General features: G+C 44.0%; 1 protein-coding gene across 1 annotated transcript in view; it reads right to left on the bottom strand.

Moving 5' to 3' along the window:
* The window catches only part of PAPOLG (poly(A) polymerase gamma), a gene marked incomplete at its 3' end in the record, with an annotated part of 33,169 nt that overhangs the window by 671 nt on the left and 16,369 nt on the right, over window positions 1–16,129 (bottom strand). The gene's annotated exons all lie outside the window — the stretch shown is intronic.

Below are 16,129 nucleotides of genomic sequence, written 5' to 3'. Positions count from 1 at the left end.
CAAATTCAACAACTCATCTCCCCGACTTCACAGGATTTCAGTGCCATCCAAGTCCTGCTCAGAGACTAGAGCTGGTCAACATTTTGACAGAGGCCTACTAAGAATTTTCTCATTACATTTTTGAAAGTTTTGCCAGTTTTGGATCAGCACTATCTGAGATCCCTCCTATCAAGGCAGACTGCAATTCTTTCCCATCTCAAAGATGTTTCTCAAGTTAACAGTTTGGTGCACATGATTACCCATGAACTTTTCCATCCTAATCTTGTCTTATTTCAGACTAACCAAGATCATGGGCTAGAGATCGTAATTTTCATTCAAAGACCAAAAGCGGATCTCTGAACACTTCACATTGTCCATAGGCAAGACAAAATAAATAATAACCATTACTATCACAAAGCAGCAACAAGTCTAGAACAGTAACAGTTCTCAGTCATCCATTTAAACATTAGCCAGATTCAATGGTTTACTTTTAGAAGTCAGTGAAGATAAAGCCTATTCAGGTCAGTAGAGTCATCTGTCAAACATCCAGTTTACTGCTCCCCAAATTGCAATTTATTTCAATTCCCATAACATTTATTCTGAAGGCACTTTCTGTGTGTCTTTTTGTTGTTGTTATTCATGAAGGTTACTCACTTGTAACCCAATTTCTCTGACACTAACTCTGCATATTCACTTTCGTGATGTGCCATCTGATGGAACTTTCTGATAATACGGCCAGCGAGTGCCCACAAGCCCCTCCTCCTAGTCCCCTCAGTGTTCAAGCATGTTGTAAGGGCGTGGCCATAAAAAGGAGCATTGTGTGAGCACTTGCTCAGTTCCCCCCCACAGCTAGTGCCAAGTACAGTGGTATTACTCAGGACTCTACGGAAGAGGGGAAGATGTGTGGACAGCATGAAAATGCAGTGTCCATCTGGAAGAACTCTGGTTACCTTCATTCCTTCTTTGAAGGTCCTCTGCATAGCCTCACTCTTGGGGTAGTTTGACAAGCAATATTCAGCAAAGGATGGAGGGACACAAGGTCCTAATTAAATAGAGATTGAAACATCACCCTGCCAAACTGAGCATCAGATCTACCAGATAAATCTAAAAGCATAAAATTTCATGAAAGTATGAACTGAACCCTAAAGTGGCAGCTTTGCATATCTCAATAAGGGCATCATATCTAAAATACAATTAGTAGAGATAGTTCTGAGACCCAGTGCTGGAGAGAGAAGATCTCTTATAATTTTAATACTCAATTTTAATAACCAATCTAGACAATGTTGGCACAGAAAAAGCATGGTGTTTGCAATTTTCAGCACAGCAAGTGAACAGTTTTGGAGAAAATCCTAAATTCCGCAGTCAGACAGTAAAATAAGGAGCTTTTAAAATCTAAATAATGCAATCCAGATTCACTTATCAACATGAGGTTGAGGAGGGAGAGAAAGAGAAATTGATTTTCATGTTAACCAATCAATTAGTTTAGAGAGAAATCTGGGGTGAGGCTTAAGTGCCTCCTTGTCTTTACAGAAAATTGTAAGAGGAGGGCCAGCCATCAAGGCCTACAGTTAACTGGGGGCTTGTCTACACTTGCAAGTTTGTTGCCAAAAACTGGCGTTTTGGCGACAAAACAGCAATAGCGTACACACTGCAAGGTCACCTTTTTCAGAACCCCCCTCCCCCAGTTTTGGCGACAAAAAACTTCTACCCCCTGCGAGAGACTTTTGTCTTCCCCCCCTCCCTTTATTGTCAACAGCCAGCCAGTCTAGACACCACAGGTTTTACCTCCAATTTTATTGGCCTCCAGGAAACTATCCCACAATTCCCATGCTGCTGCCACTCTGGTCAGCAGTTTGAACTCTGCTGCCCTGCAGCCAACGCGCCCCTTCCCCTTGCAAGCACCAGGACTTTTAAATCTCATTTCCTGCTTGCTGGCTTCCCAGGTGAGCATGGTTGGCTATCGCCCCAAATGTGCTCCCGCTTGGACCAGCACTGAGTTGTTGGATCTGATCAGTATATGGGGAGAGGAGTCTGTTCAGTCTCAGCTGTGAGCGACCCGTAGGAATCAGGACACATATGGGCAAATTTCTCGAGGCTTGTGCGATAAGGGCTACGATCAGGACATGCAGCAGTGCAGAGCGAAGATAAAGGAGCTGAGGCAGGCGTACCATAAGGTGAGGGAAGTGAACCATCGCTCCGGTGGTGCGCCAAGACCTGCCGCTTCTATAAGGAGCTGAATGCTATCCTCGGTGGTGACCCCACCTCCATCACCGATAGCCCCATGGATACTTTGCAGGCAGCAGAAAGAGGGGGTAACCCTGTGGCTGTAATTGTGGATGAAGAAGTCAAGCTAGAAGAGGCTGAGGTGCTCCCAGCAGGGTCACCTGGTGGGGCATGCAGCCAGGAGCTTTCCACTCTAGAAATGCTCAATGTGGAGCAGGAAGCAGATGAGACTCTGGGTAAGTTGCTATGGCTTGTGTAGGGAATTGAAAAGTGGGAGGCAAGTAGTGTGTAGCTAATCTGCATCGCCAAGCAGGGTGTCGATGGACATCGAGACCTGCAGCGAATCCTCTTGAGAGAAGCTCTAGAAAGTTTCCAAGAGGTACTTGATTGCAGCCTTGTTAGGTCTCCCCATTGTAGGTAACTGTATCTTGCCATTTAGCAAAGTGGCACATAGCTGAGCTGCCTATAGACTGGGGTGAAAGCCACAAGCATTCAGAAGCTGAGCCCTGGTTTCCCTAGTCACCCTCATCAGTGAGATGTCAGCCAGCAGGTTGGCTACCTGTGAAAAATTGTGGGATAATTTTAGAATGAGTTCCCTTCAAAACTGCCCTGCAAACCATAATCTTTTTGTCCATACGCACAACTGCCTTTCCACTCCTGAAACTCACCATGATTGGGGTGCTCGTAGAGCTGTGTGCTTGCTCATAGAAATCACTTTCTCGGCAGAAGGTCCGTTTTACTAAAACGTTTCAGTCATTTGCTGGAATAAAACAATCCCTCTTCTGTTCAGCACAGACCTTGAAGACCACATCACGCATCCCCACGGACTGGCTGCGGCAGATAAGAAAAAATCCTTGGCGCAGCAAAGGAGAGATGTTCTGCGAGGTGCTGCAGCGCAATGAGCGACAGACCGGGGCACGGAAAGAGTGCTGGGAAGCCAAAAGGCAGGACAGAAAAGAGACGGCTGCTTTTGCTAGGCAAGCGACAGAGCGGATGGTAAAAGTGATGGAGAATCAGACAAAGATGCTCAAGTCCTTGATACAGCTGCAGACTGAGCAGATCCGAGTTCAAGCACCTCTGCAGCAGATGCACAATTCTTTGCCAACCTCCCCCCCCCTCCGATGCCCACACATTCCTGTTCACTCCACAGCACTCCTGAGTTTCCCTATCACTCCAGCCCCTCTGATAGCTTGCACAAGGATAGCTGGAGCCACAAACAGTTGTGAGGCTTTACCCTTTTTAACAACAAATAAAGCCTAAGGTATAATGGTACAGCATTTTTATTCTGTATAAAAGCATATAGCAGTCAATTCACTCTCGGGTACAGGCTTCTAAAGCATTTTGTTGCATGGATCTTGGGCCCCAAAATTGTACATGGATGCAACAGGAAAGCAACTCCAAAGCAGACGTGTTACTGGGGGGGGGGTCTAGCCTGCCATTTAAACACCTCCAGTGAGCTTTCAAACGGCCAAAGGCACATTCGACTACCATGCGGCACCTGCTCAGCCTGTTAAAATGCTCCTTGCTGATGTCCAGGTGCCCTGTGTAAGGTTTCATGGGCCAGGGCTGTAAGTGGTAAGAGGGGTCTACCAGGATTACTATGGGCATTTCCACATCCCCCACCGTGAACTTGTGGTCTGGAAAGAAAGTCCTCGCCTGCAGCTTTCTGTACAGGCCACTGTTCCTGAAGGTACGTACGTCATGCACCTTTCCAGACCAGCCTGCACTGATGTCCATGAAACGCCCCTGGTCATCCACATGCACCTGCAACACCATGGAGAAGTATCCCTTCTGATTGATGTATTCAGAGGCAAGGTGGTCTGGCACTAAAATTGGAATGTGTGCACCATCAATCACCCCGCCAGTTAGGGAAACCCATCTCTGCAAAGCCATTCACTATGTCATGCACATTCCCAGAGCCATGGTCCTATGCAGCAGGATGCGATTTATTGCCCTTCACACTTGGAGTAATACAGCCCTAACAGTGGGCTTTCCCCACTCCAAACTGATTTGCGACTGACCGGTAGCAGTCTGGATTCGCCAGCTTCCACAGTGCGACTGCAACACGCTTCTCTCAATCTGGTGTCCTTGTGCCACAGGTCGGGGGCCAGCTCAGCAAATAGCTCCATGAAGTTTGCTTTACACATCCTAAAGTTCTATACCCACTGATAGTCATCCCACACCTGCATGACAATGTGATCCCACCAATCAGGGCTTGTTTCCCTAGCCCAAAAGGGATGCTCTACCATATGCAGCTGATCTGTGAATGCACAAAGCACCGATAAGTTGCTGCCATTCCTATCACACTCAGGTGCCTGCAATTCATCCTCTTAACTTTGCGAGTAACTGTGTTGCCATGCGTGATGTCCTCACGACAGCTAACAGCGCATAGGAGAGAAGTACAGAATCCATCCCCTCTCACTGCAGATGCTGGCATGCACTACAAAAGAATGACGGTTGGAAAAACAGTGCGAAAGAAAACCAGAAACCATTGGAGGGGTGGGACACAAAGTAGTGCATGACCATATATTTTGCACATCCCAGGATGCACGGCGCTTCGTTTCTGCATTCCCACAACACCTAGCGACAGATGGTGTTGCCAGGTGGTGTTGCCAGGCATTGTGGGATACATATCCACAGGCCATTGCTCTCACTGTCGACAAAGGTGCCCCAAATGTGGACATGATCTGTCGACAGAGGAAGCAAATGTAGACACTTTGGCAACTTTATTTTGTCAATTTTTCCTTGTCAACATTAGCTTCATTGACAAAACTCGCTAGTGTAGAAAAGCCCTCATTCTTCTAGCTGAAGAGATTGCTATTATAAAGGCTTTTTTTAATGGAGAGATGAAACAATGAACAATTTGAGAGATGTCTAAATGTATATAGTCATAAAATGTATTAATGCCAAATTTAGATAACCATGGAGGAACTGGATTTCTTAATGGATAGAAGAGCAAAAAACCTCTAAAACTGTTTTTAAAAACAGTCAAGTGAAAATATAGATTACACCATCAATAGAATTATGAAAGGTGGCTATTTCCACTAGATGGACCTTAAGCAAAGAAATAGACAAACTCACATTTTAGGTGTACTAGATATTCTAAAATACATTGAATTGGAGCAGATACTGGATCAATAGCCTTATCAGACATATCTTCCATTTAAAATCAGAACATTTTCTAATTGACTGTTTCCTAGAATTAGGACATGCTGCACTTCTACAGAAGATCTTTCTAGATCTGTTAAAGTCCTATTGCCCAAAGCAGTTAGATGTAACAATTGGAGAGGTAGGTAAAGAACTCTCCCTCCCTGCTGGGACAATAGGGCTGGTGTTACTGGTAGAAGTTTGCATTTCCCCTTGGAAAGAAGAATTAGGTGCATCTACCATTGCGGTCTCAGCCAAAATTATGCAAGTTGCTCTGGCATGGCTAAGTTTGATAGATCTTTTTCACTACCTTTAACAGTGTGAAAGGAGGAAAGTTAACTGGTCCCCCAGCAGAGAAAAAAGGCATCTGTCACGAATATGCAAGCCTTCTCTTGAACAAAAACAAAGGAATTTTGTATTTAACCTGGTGCAAAAATATCCATGTCCAGAAAGTTGCAAAGGCTGAAAATGTCCTGAACTACTGAGTCCTTTACTAAGCACTCAAGCATCTTAGTCTAATCTCTGTTCAGCTTGCCCGTGAGCTGCTTGTGAGTTCCCACTACGTGCAGGGCAATCAGAGACTGTGTAGAATACACCAGTTCCATAGCTTTCTTGCCTCCTTGCAAAGCTGAGATGAACATGCCCCTCCCTGTTGGTTCACATAATACATTGCTGACATATTTGTGGTGACTTGAACCACCCTGTCCTGTACCTGTAGAAGGAATGACTTGACAGCCAGAAGGATGGCCTTCAGTTCTAACATTCATGTGCAAGTGTGACTCAAGGAGTCCAGAGACCTTGAATAGATTGAGATACCCCTTCCTCATCCCTTCTTGGATACATTTGATGTAGCTATTGCAGGAATGTAGGGGAGGTAGAATGATACTCCAAGAGCATTCTCTAGGCTCAACCACCACATTAGAGGCTAGTGGCTTTTTTGGGGAATGGTGATTACTTCGAACATACTGTCCAGCTCTAGGATTGGTCTGGGAATCCCTTTTTCTTTGGAATCAGAAAAAATTGTAAATAAACCCCTTGGTTCCAGAACTTTTCTAGGACCCCCTCTATTGCTCCTGCTTGTAACAGAGTTTGTATTTGTGTTCTTAGTACCCTCTTGTGAGATAGACCCCCTAGAAAGGGAGGAGTGGGAGGTTTTTGAGGAGGAAGGTATTCAAATTGGATAGTATAAGCCTTCCTTTATTATGTCTAACATTCGTCTGTTTGAAGTGATATTTTTACGACTCATGGAATTCTGAGACAAGGATAGAATGATCCAGGCTTGGTTCACAGATCTCAAACCTCATGTCAAACTGGCTATGTCTTTGTTGCCTTATGTTAGGCTGCAGAAGAATTCTTCATCCTCCTCTGATGTTTAAAGGCTCTCTTCCTCTGCTAAGACAAAGGAGGACTGTTGATGCTGATACTGTTTGAGTGTAGTAAGAGGAAGGTGGGTAGTAATGCTTACGATATCTAAACATGGGACCAGGTGACTAAAGGATTGAAACCGTCCCAGTGATCTTGCAGAAAACAGTTTCTTTTGTCTTTTCTATAACTTCATCAGTTTTGACTACATAACTAGTCACCCTTAAAAGGAAGATCCTCTGTTCTAGGCTGTGTCCGGAGGCAGAGAGGAAGATCTTAGTCACACATCTGCAGAGATCAGTGAACGAAGAAACTGATCCGGATGCAGTGTCCGATACCTCAGATGATTCTTTAAGTGCATGCTTTATGATGTTTTGACTTTTTAGGAGGGCATTAGCTAGTTTTGTTGATCTCGAAGATTTTTAGTGAAAAGGGAGATAGTGTCCCCAAAAATGGAATTGGTACCTTGACATGACTGCTTAGTAATTGGCCACTCATGTTCAATTTTCTTCCTAGAGAATTAACTCTTACTCCTTATCAAAGAGGGGAAAATGATCAGTTTTGGATCATTTGACCATAGCTGATGCAACAAGTCAGTCAGTTAAGAGGAAGGTGTAGAGGAAAACAGAAGGATCTTTCCTAAAGAATCTGATATGACTTGTCAGCTTTCTTTGAAACTGGCTGATAGGAAGAAGGGTTTGACCATATTGATTTATCTGGTTCCCAAAGTCCATCTAGTATTGGTAAAGGTACTGGATTTCCTGAAGTGGTATCTAAAATGTCAAAAACTGGGTGGGTGACCTCTTCGAAAGCCACTGAAGGTAAAAATGGTTCTCTGTTGGTCTTCAAAATGTGAGTGCAGATACATATTCCACTCAGGTGTGTCAGTGGGCCCAGCACACTGAAGCTGGTGACCTTTCCTTAGTACTACCTGTCAGGGTGGCGCTCTGGCCCCTCATAGCTCTCCACCGGCTATTTAAGTACAGCACCATCCTGACCTTCCTTAGTTCCTTCGCACTGAACATCAAACTGAGACAGAGTGGGTCGTGGACTAGACATCTACACCCACATACCAGTTAAAGTACAAGTAGGTAACAGTTTTTTCTTTGAGTGGTTGCAGATTTTTTTTATTCCACTCACTTGACTCACAAGTCAAGGAGGACTTGGGGCTCAGTCTACTTAAAGAACAACTGCAGAACTTTCCCAAACTTCCCAAAGTTTCATGTGATCTAGATGCAGTTGTAACAGCATAGTACTTAGTAAAAATATGCACTGAAGGCCATGTAGTGGCCTTGCAAATATCCAATATCAAAACATTGCTGAGGAATCATAGATTAGGGTTGGAAGAGACCTCAGGAGGTCATCTAGTCCAACCCCCTGCTCAAAGCAGGACCAACCCCAACTAAATCACCCCAGCCAGGGCTTTGTCAAGCCAGACCTTAAAAACCTCGAAGGATGGAGATTCCACCATCTCCCTAGGTAACCCATTCCAGTGCTTCACCACCCTCCTAGTGGAAAAGAGTTTCCTAATATCCAGCCTAAATCTCCCCCACTGCAACTTGAGACCATTGCTCCTTGTTCTGTCATCTGCCACCACGGAGAACAGCCGAGCTCCATCCTCTTTAGAGCCCCCCTTCAGGTAGTTGAAGGGTGCTATCAAATCCCCCCTCACTCTTTTCTGCAGACTATGCGATTGTTGTAGTCTGAGTCACTCCATATGCCATGGTAAAGCAGGAAGTTATTCACCTGGAAATGGTCTGAAGACTGCCTGACACTTCATCCATCCTGCATAGGAGACAAAGAATCAATGCAATCAATGAGATGGTCTAGCCTTCTCTACATAGAATGCAAAGCATTGTCTCACATGCAACATATGAAGCCGCTGTTCATCTAGACTTGAACATAGCTTAGGAAAGAATACTAATAAGAAAATTGCTCTGTTAATAGCCAACTGTGAAACCACTTCAGAATTTTTTTTTTTGAGTGTGGCCTTAGGGTCACTTTATCTTTGAAATACTGCATATATTGAGGTCCTTCCATTAGCGCCTTCCATTTGCTTACTCTCCTTGCAGATGTTATGGCAGTAAAAACAACGATTTTTAATAAAGGAGGGATAGAGAACAAATTGCTAGGGGCTCAAACAGAGGTTCCAGGAGGACAGCCAGTACACTGTTAAGATCCCACAATGGAAGTTTTCTTCAGAGGTGGAAAGAACTACCACAGAGTTAGCAAAAATTTACTTCCACTGAATCAGAGGATGGAATGCAGAGATTGACTGTCTGCTTACCAGCAAACAGAAACCTGAGGACTGAAGGTGTAATCTGGTAATCCCAAGTGTCCTGAATGTGGGCTAGACTCATCTGAATTCTCTGAGCTAGTGACCAAACCAAAAAAATGTTTCCTCTTGGCCAAATCAATGAACACAGTGGAATGTTTTCTATTATTAAGTAAAAGTCACTGGACTGCTTCTGAACAGCATCCTTCCTCTTCACCTACCCATGCAGCATCCACACTGTGAGGTGCAGATTGCCCAGTGCTGGATGCCAAATTTGACCATGGTGTTGAATCAGTAGGTTGGGATACAGCAGAAGATATCTGGAAGGTCAGATAGATTGAGGTAGTTAGAGAACCAACACTGCCTTTACCACAGTGATGCAACGAGTATCAGTTTGGCATAATCTAACTTCAGTTTGAGAATAACTTGAGGAATGAGTGGGATTGGCTTGGGGAAGGCATACATCATTGCTAATCCCCAGTTCAGATGGAAGGCATCAGTTAAAGAGACTGGACTGAGATCTGCTCGAGAACAAAAACTGACAGCTGTTTGCTGCCTTTTGGTCTAAACAGGTAAATCTTCAGACTACTCCATTCTTTGAAGATGGACCTCAGAACCCTGGTGATGGACTGCTTGTGATTCTGGGATAAATGCCTGCTAAGATTATCAGCCACTGATTCTGAGCACCCAGTTAGAGTGCAACTGTGGGAATGATGGCTTCCTTGATGCAAAAGTGCCAAAACTTCATCACTCCACGACAGAACTGGTTGAAGCAGGCTCCTCTCTGCTTCTTTCATAAACAGATTGTGGTGGTATTGTCTGAGAGTATATGAACCACTGTGCCCTTGATCTGAGCCCAAAAGGTCCAGCATGTGTTGTAAATGGCTCAAAGTTCCAGGACATTGATATGAAGAGAATCTTTCTGTTCTGTCCACAAACCTTGAACTTTCAATGTCCCTAAATGTGCTCTCCAAGGTTTCTATAATTATGGTCCTGCTTGGTGCATTCATTGATCTGATGTGTTCACTACTCTACAAACACCAGGAGGGCTGGTAGCACTTTTACTAGGCTGTCCAGTGATTAAAATTCAGGAGATAAGTCAACTTCAACCAGCCTTGAAGAGGATGAAGACACAATCTCACATACTGGACAATGTACATGCAAGTGGACATATGACCAAGCAACTTCAGGCATACAGACTATAGTTGAAGGATGAGATCAGAGGGACAGAAACAGGCAACAAATTGCTTGAAATTTCTCATTCAGCATAAAATCCCTTTAACTCAGAGTCCAATAGGACCCCAATGAACTCATTTGGGTGTGTTTAATGCTGACTTTTCTTTGTTCAAATCAGACCCAGATGATCAAAGAGACATAGCATGAAATGGACATGATGTAGGACTTGATTTCTGGACTTTCCCTTCATTAACCTATCATCCAGGTAAGGAAAAACATTAATGCCTCTTTTTCTGAGATATGCTGCTACTACAGTCATGCATTTAGTAAATACATGTGGAGCTGAGAATAGGCCAAAGAGGAGCACTATGTCCTGATGTTGACCTACTACTACAAATCTCAAATTTCATATGGCTTGGGAGAATTGTCACATGGAGGTAGGCTTTTTGAAGATCAGCACACTAGTCATATTCATCCAACTTGGTGAGAATCATCACTAGGGTGACAATGATGCTTCTTATGCATTTGTTGTACTTGTTCAAACACAGCTCTCAACTCTCCCTTGGACTTGGGGATCAGGAAATACCATGAGTAAAACCCCTTTCCCCTAATGCTGAAGGGAAAACTCTTCTACAGCTCCCAAAGCACACAGAGCCTGGACCTGCTGTAGGAGCAGTGACTTGAGAGGGATCCCTGAAAAGGGATGGGGTAGGGGGTAAGAAGGGGGAAATGGACAGGAACAGGATGGCATAACCTTATCCCACAGTACTTAGGATAATTTGTCCATAGTTACTGTTTCCCCAAGCCCGTAAAAGCGAAATAGCTTGCCTGCAAATGGAGGTGATATGGTTGAGAAGTTGATAACTGGAGTGTTGCTCTTGATAGGTGAGGAGCTGGCTGGTTATTACTGGGACCAGGAAATGACTTCTTCTGGGACTTACCAACCATCAAAAGGTAAGTCCTCTATGCTTTGTTGGACCTCAGAAGCTATGCCAGAATTCTGTAACCATGAGACAATCCTGGGGAAAAAGTGTGCTCCGTGTCCTGTGTGGATTGCAGTGACTTCTTGGCCACCAGATGACCTTCCACAATGAATGCCTTAAACTCTTCCCAGGAGGATTCTAGCAATTTATATGTAAGTTTGGACATATTTTGTAAATTAGGAGGTTAACAGTACCTGCTGATTAGCAATGCGAATTTGTAAAGAGGAGGTCGAGTAAGTTTTTTCTTCCCATTAAATCTAACCGTTTATATCTCCCCTGATGCAATCTCTCACTTGCTGCTGTTATGACAAGTGAGTTAGAGGCTGGATGAGAGCAGAAGCACTGAAAACCCTGCATAAGGGCACAATACCTCTTTTCAGTATGCTTCACTGTGAGCAGTAAGGAACGTAGGGTACATTTTTGCAGGCTCCAAAAGTGCTTCATTTATAGGGAGAGCTATTCTCCTGGGAACCAATGATTGGAGAAAATATACCAACTTATTAGTACTGTCCTGAACAAATTGTCTGAATGCCCAAGCCTGTAGCCATTCACCTCAGGAGACCTTGATATGACTTAAAATTTTCAGGTACAGGACAAGAGGAAGCTGGCACCATAGAATCATCCAGTGGAAAAATGAAGTGGAACCAATGAAATCTCCTGTGGCAACACCTGCCTCTGTAACAATGGTTGAGACTGAACTAGCTCAGAGTGAGGATGAACAAAGATCAGTGACCTTGCTCTGGACTGACCTGTGCATTGGGACCTCACAGATTGAGGAACATCCCAAGGAGGCCATTGAGGATAAGGATATGGCATTGGTGGCCAGTGGGAACTGGACTAATACCCTTAACCCTACTGTGGGAGCAGTGCCAATCTCTATACTGCTCGTGATCCCCAGGAGGTCTCAAAGAATGAGAATAGCACTTTGAAGGTGACAGAGGCAGAAGATGTTCCCAAATTCTCCCTTGAAGAAACTTCCAAGCAGTGGCAACGGAGGAACCACTCAGGTAGAGCAAGCAAACATCCAGCCTCACCTGAAGCCCAACATGCAGGCTGCATCAATGCTGATGATGGCAAAGCAGCTGGTGCCTTGAGTAGTGGTAGGGGCATTGCACTCACATGACACCGGAATGGACATCAGTAATGAAGTCGAGCCCAGTACCAGTCCTGCAGATGTGGTCTGCTCCGAAACAGTCATTACTGAAGATTGTAGCTCGACTGATGACTCCTCAGTACCAATAAAGGGGCCAAATTTAGTTCTGCATCCTGATTTTTAAGCAGTGCAGAAGACAGTGCTGACAACAGTGAATATTCTCTAACCAGTCTAGGAGGTATTGATAACACAGAAGAGGCCACCACAGTTGAGTGCTACTGAATTAAATAGAATGTCTGGGGCAGAAAGGCAAAGCAAGACAGATTGTGCCCGATATGTCAACAGACCAGAAACAAATTGGTGTCAACACCAACGTCATTGGTACCAGACTTGACAGTATACTGTCAAATTGTTCTCATCTCAGTACTGGAGAGTAGATAGACAGCCTGCCTCTATCCTGTGTACCAGAGGAATCTGTCAGTTTGCACTCCTCTTAGGGGAGGAGGAGGAATCTCTCCTAATTTTGCAAAGGTTCTCATCCATTTTGAGACTCATTTTCCCTCAGAGTCTGAATCTGGCTGTGGAACAACAGCCCCTACCAGCTCTGAAGTGCTCTGCGGGATTGGACAATTGGCAGAGGTCTCCAGTTACCAAAGCAAGACTCATGGCCTGCTCCATAAGGTGCTGCTTCAAGCACAAAGTCTCTAGTCACCAGCATTCTTTTTTGAATGACTTACAGATGGAACACTTTCCTTTAAATGTGCCCTTCTCCAAGGTAGAGTAAAAACAGTGTGGGGGAAATCCCTATTAGGGATAGCCACCCCACACAACCGGCAGTGTTTAAAACCTGGTGAGGGCATCACACCAGGCTAAATCCTAAGCTAACTAAATACTAAGGATACTTCTAAAACTATATACACAAGCTCACAGCAAAGCACAAACAGTGAAGTGTGAGGGAAGATACCACACAGAATGCACCCAATCCAGCTGCAAGTGGTGAGAAGGAACTGAGGGGGATTGGGCAGTGCTGACCTTAAATAGCATGAGGAGGGGCTACAAGGGGCCAGAGGATGTAAGTTCTCCAGCTTTGGTGCACTAGGAGTGCACACCTGAGTGGAGGACATGTCTGCAACCATTGGAAGAACTTCAAAACTAGCACCTTCCTGTTCACCAATTCATGAAACTGGATAGAGTCCTCAGAAGGGGATGATGCAGAAGCAACACTCACATTCTCATCAGGAAGAGAATCACTGTCTAACTCTTGTTCTTTTTGCTTTTCACTTGAAGAGGTGGATCCTCCTTTTCTTCAGAAAGTATACCAGACACTAAAGAGGGAAAGGGTTCCAAATGTTGAGGATCCGATTGTCTCTGGTCCGTAGAGCTAGATTTCCCTTAATCTGGAACCGGGAATCCTGGCTTTTGAGAATGGTTAGGGAAACTAGGAGTCAGGCAGGATGCCCAAGGCAGCATATGCCAATCTGACCACAGGATGTCATTCTCAAACTGAGCAGGGGAACAGTGTTGTGAAAAAAAAGTCTACCTCTGAAATCACTTATCCAGCTCTCCTTCAAAGTGCAGATCCAATAACGAAACCTTTTGGTCAAAGGACTGAAAGTGGAACTTGTAAAAGGGATAAAGGTGAGAATTTTTTGATGAGTCACCAGAGTGAGGAGGTCAGATATATTTTGATTTAGCCTTCCTTTTCCTTGGAACTGAAGTACTTTGTTCTGGTATGTTATCTGGCTGTTTGGGTCCCTTATCTGGAACCACCTCCCTACAAACCATTGTAATAATCTTTGTACAAAATATGCCTTGTGAGGTATAATTTGAAAACTAATAACTTCCAGCTGAATAATATCATGGTGAAATGTATGTAGCAACATTATATGTTAAGTTATGAACATAAGCTGAAATTAGGTTTTAAAATGTATTTACCAAATAAGTTTGGGTAAACCAGCTTCTTAAAGACAAAGGACAAGCTGATGCCTCTAGCTAGATGTTGTTAAAATTGATGGGCAGTCACCTGTCAAATGGTGATTCTGTGGCAAAGAAGGAGGGGCAGGAACAGATCAATCTGCATTTTAGCAAACAGCATGGAACCTCTTTCACCGCCAGACTCCTTGTCTCCATCCTCACAGTGGGATGTAACTTTATCTAGGGGTAACCCTCAGGAAAATTTCAGAGTGTGACTGAACTGTAAAAGTGAGGGACAAACACCCCAAGAAAAGGAAAGAAAAAAAAAGAGAAAAAGAAAAAGGAAAGAAACAGCCTTTGGGAGCAGGTTCTGGCCTGAGAATTCAGTCAGCAATGTTACTGGGAACACATGGTAAGGGACTTCACCTTGAACCAAAGTTTAGTTTAAGTTTTAGTACTGGAAGCATTTTATTTTTGTTTCTCTTGTAACCATTTCTGCCTTATACTCACTTAAAACCTATCTCCTTGTAGTTAAATATGTTTCATTCTTTAATCAAAACTAATCCAGTGTTTTAAACTGTGCAGGTAACTCCATTTAGGGTAGAAATATTGGATCCATTGCCCCTCTAAGGTATCTTGAGTGTCCAGGACACATTTTGGGGGAAACTTTGAGACTGGGAATGTGTTGGGGTCACCTTGAAAGTGATAACCAAGCCTGGTGGAAGCCAGTGTGTGACTGATAGGCTTCAGATACGCAGGGTCTTACCTGTGTGCTGGAAGTCTGAGTGGCCCAGGTGAGAGCTACAGCAGCAAAGCATTGTGAGGCACCTAAGTTTGCAGGGCAGTGCTGACAGCCCCCCACTAATCTGGATTGCCCCCCAGAATGTCAGAGGGGCTCGAGCATTTTGGAAACAGATTTGATGTCTTAGTTACAGATGGCTCTGATTTGGAACTGGAGCTTGGTGTTGAGGCAGACACCTTTACCATGGTAGCCTGCTTGGATGCAGAAGTACTCTGAGCCTATTCAGGCCTCCTATCCTTTCCTTCAGATCTCTTCAACACCTATAATCCCAGAGGTCTGGCAGTCAACTCCTCCTGCAGTAAGAAAGCTTGGAGTCTGTTTAGTTTCTTTCTGGCCTGGGGAATGAACATAGTATAAATAGCACAAGGCAAAGGGGAATGCCTTTCCCAAGGCATTTAAGACATCTGGTAAGGGTGCGACTATGGCATGTCATCTTTTAAAGCCATGTTTCTTCATCTTCAAATCTGCCGTGGACAACTGTACCAAGTGCTGCTGAATATCTGAACCATCCTAAAACCTAACCTAACATTAATTGATTAATCTTAACAAAAAAAAACAAACAAAAAAACACAACCGCCCACTCTCCTTCCCACCCACCAAGGCACTTAACAAAAAACTATGGATCTAAGAGATCCAGAGAAGTCCATATCCATCTGTCTGCTGCAGTTGGAAGAGACTGAGGCAGCATTTGGTGCCAAAGCCTGAGAATGTACTCAAACATTGGGGTGAGGGGCAGGAAGGGTGTGGGAGCGCTCTAATGAGCACTCTTACCAGAAAATTCCATTGTCCAAATTGCACCGGTTGGCACATCCCAAGAGTGAAAATATGCAGAAGACACTCAAAGAAGAAGGTTAGTTAAGTTTATATAATCCATTGTGCAATAGGCATACGAAAAGTAGAGAGTTATTGTGTGAAAAGGTGGTGTTCAGCAGTTCTCATGACAAATATATGAACGTGCTTTAAGCTACTTTGACCCCCACGGAGACATTTGCCTCACCGTCTATATATGACTATTTACCTAGCATCATGACTACTCAATACACTATTTATGAGTGTTTACTACTTTAGCATGTCTGAATAAAATTTAGTTTTGAAATAAAGATCGCAGTTCTTATTCACGATCACATATATGGAAAGTTTGGCCTTTTTAAAAGATTCCTGAATTACCCCATGAA

The sequence above is a fragment of the Lepidochelys olivacea genome, assembly GCF_965140295.1.
Source record: "Lepidochelys olivacea isolate rLepOli2 genome assembly, chromosome: 3".
Lineage (NCBI taxonomy): Eukaryota > Metazoa > Chordata > Testudines > Cheloniidae > Lepidochelys > Lepidochelys olivacea.
This window is presented reverse-complemented; position numbering and strand designations above follow the sequence as displayed.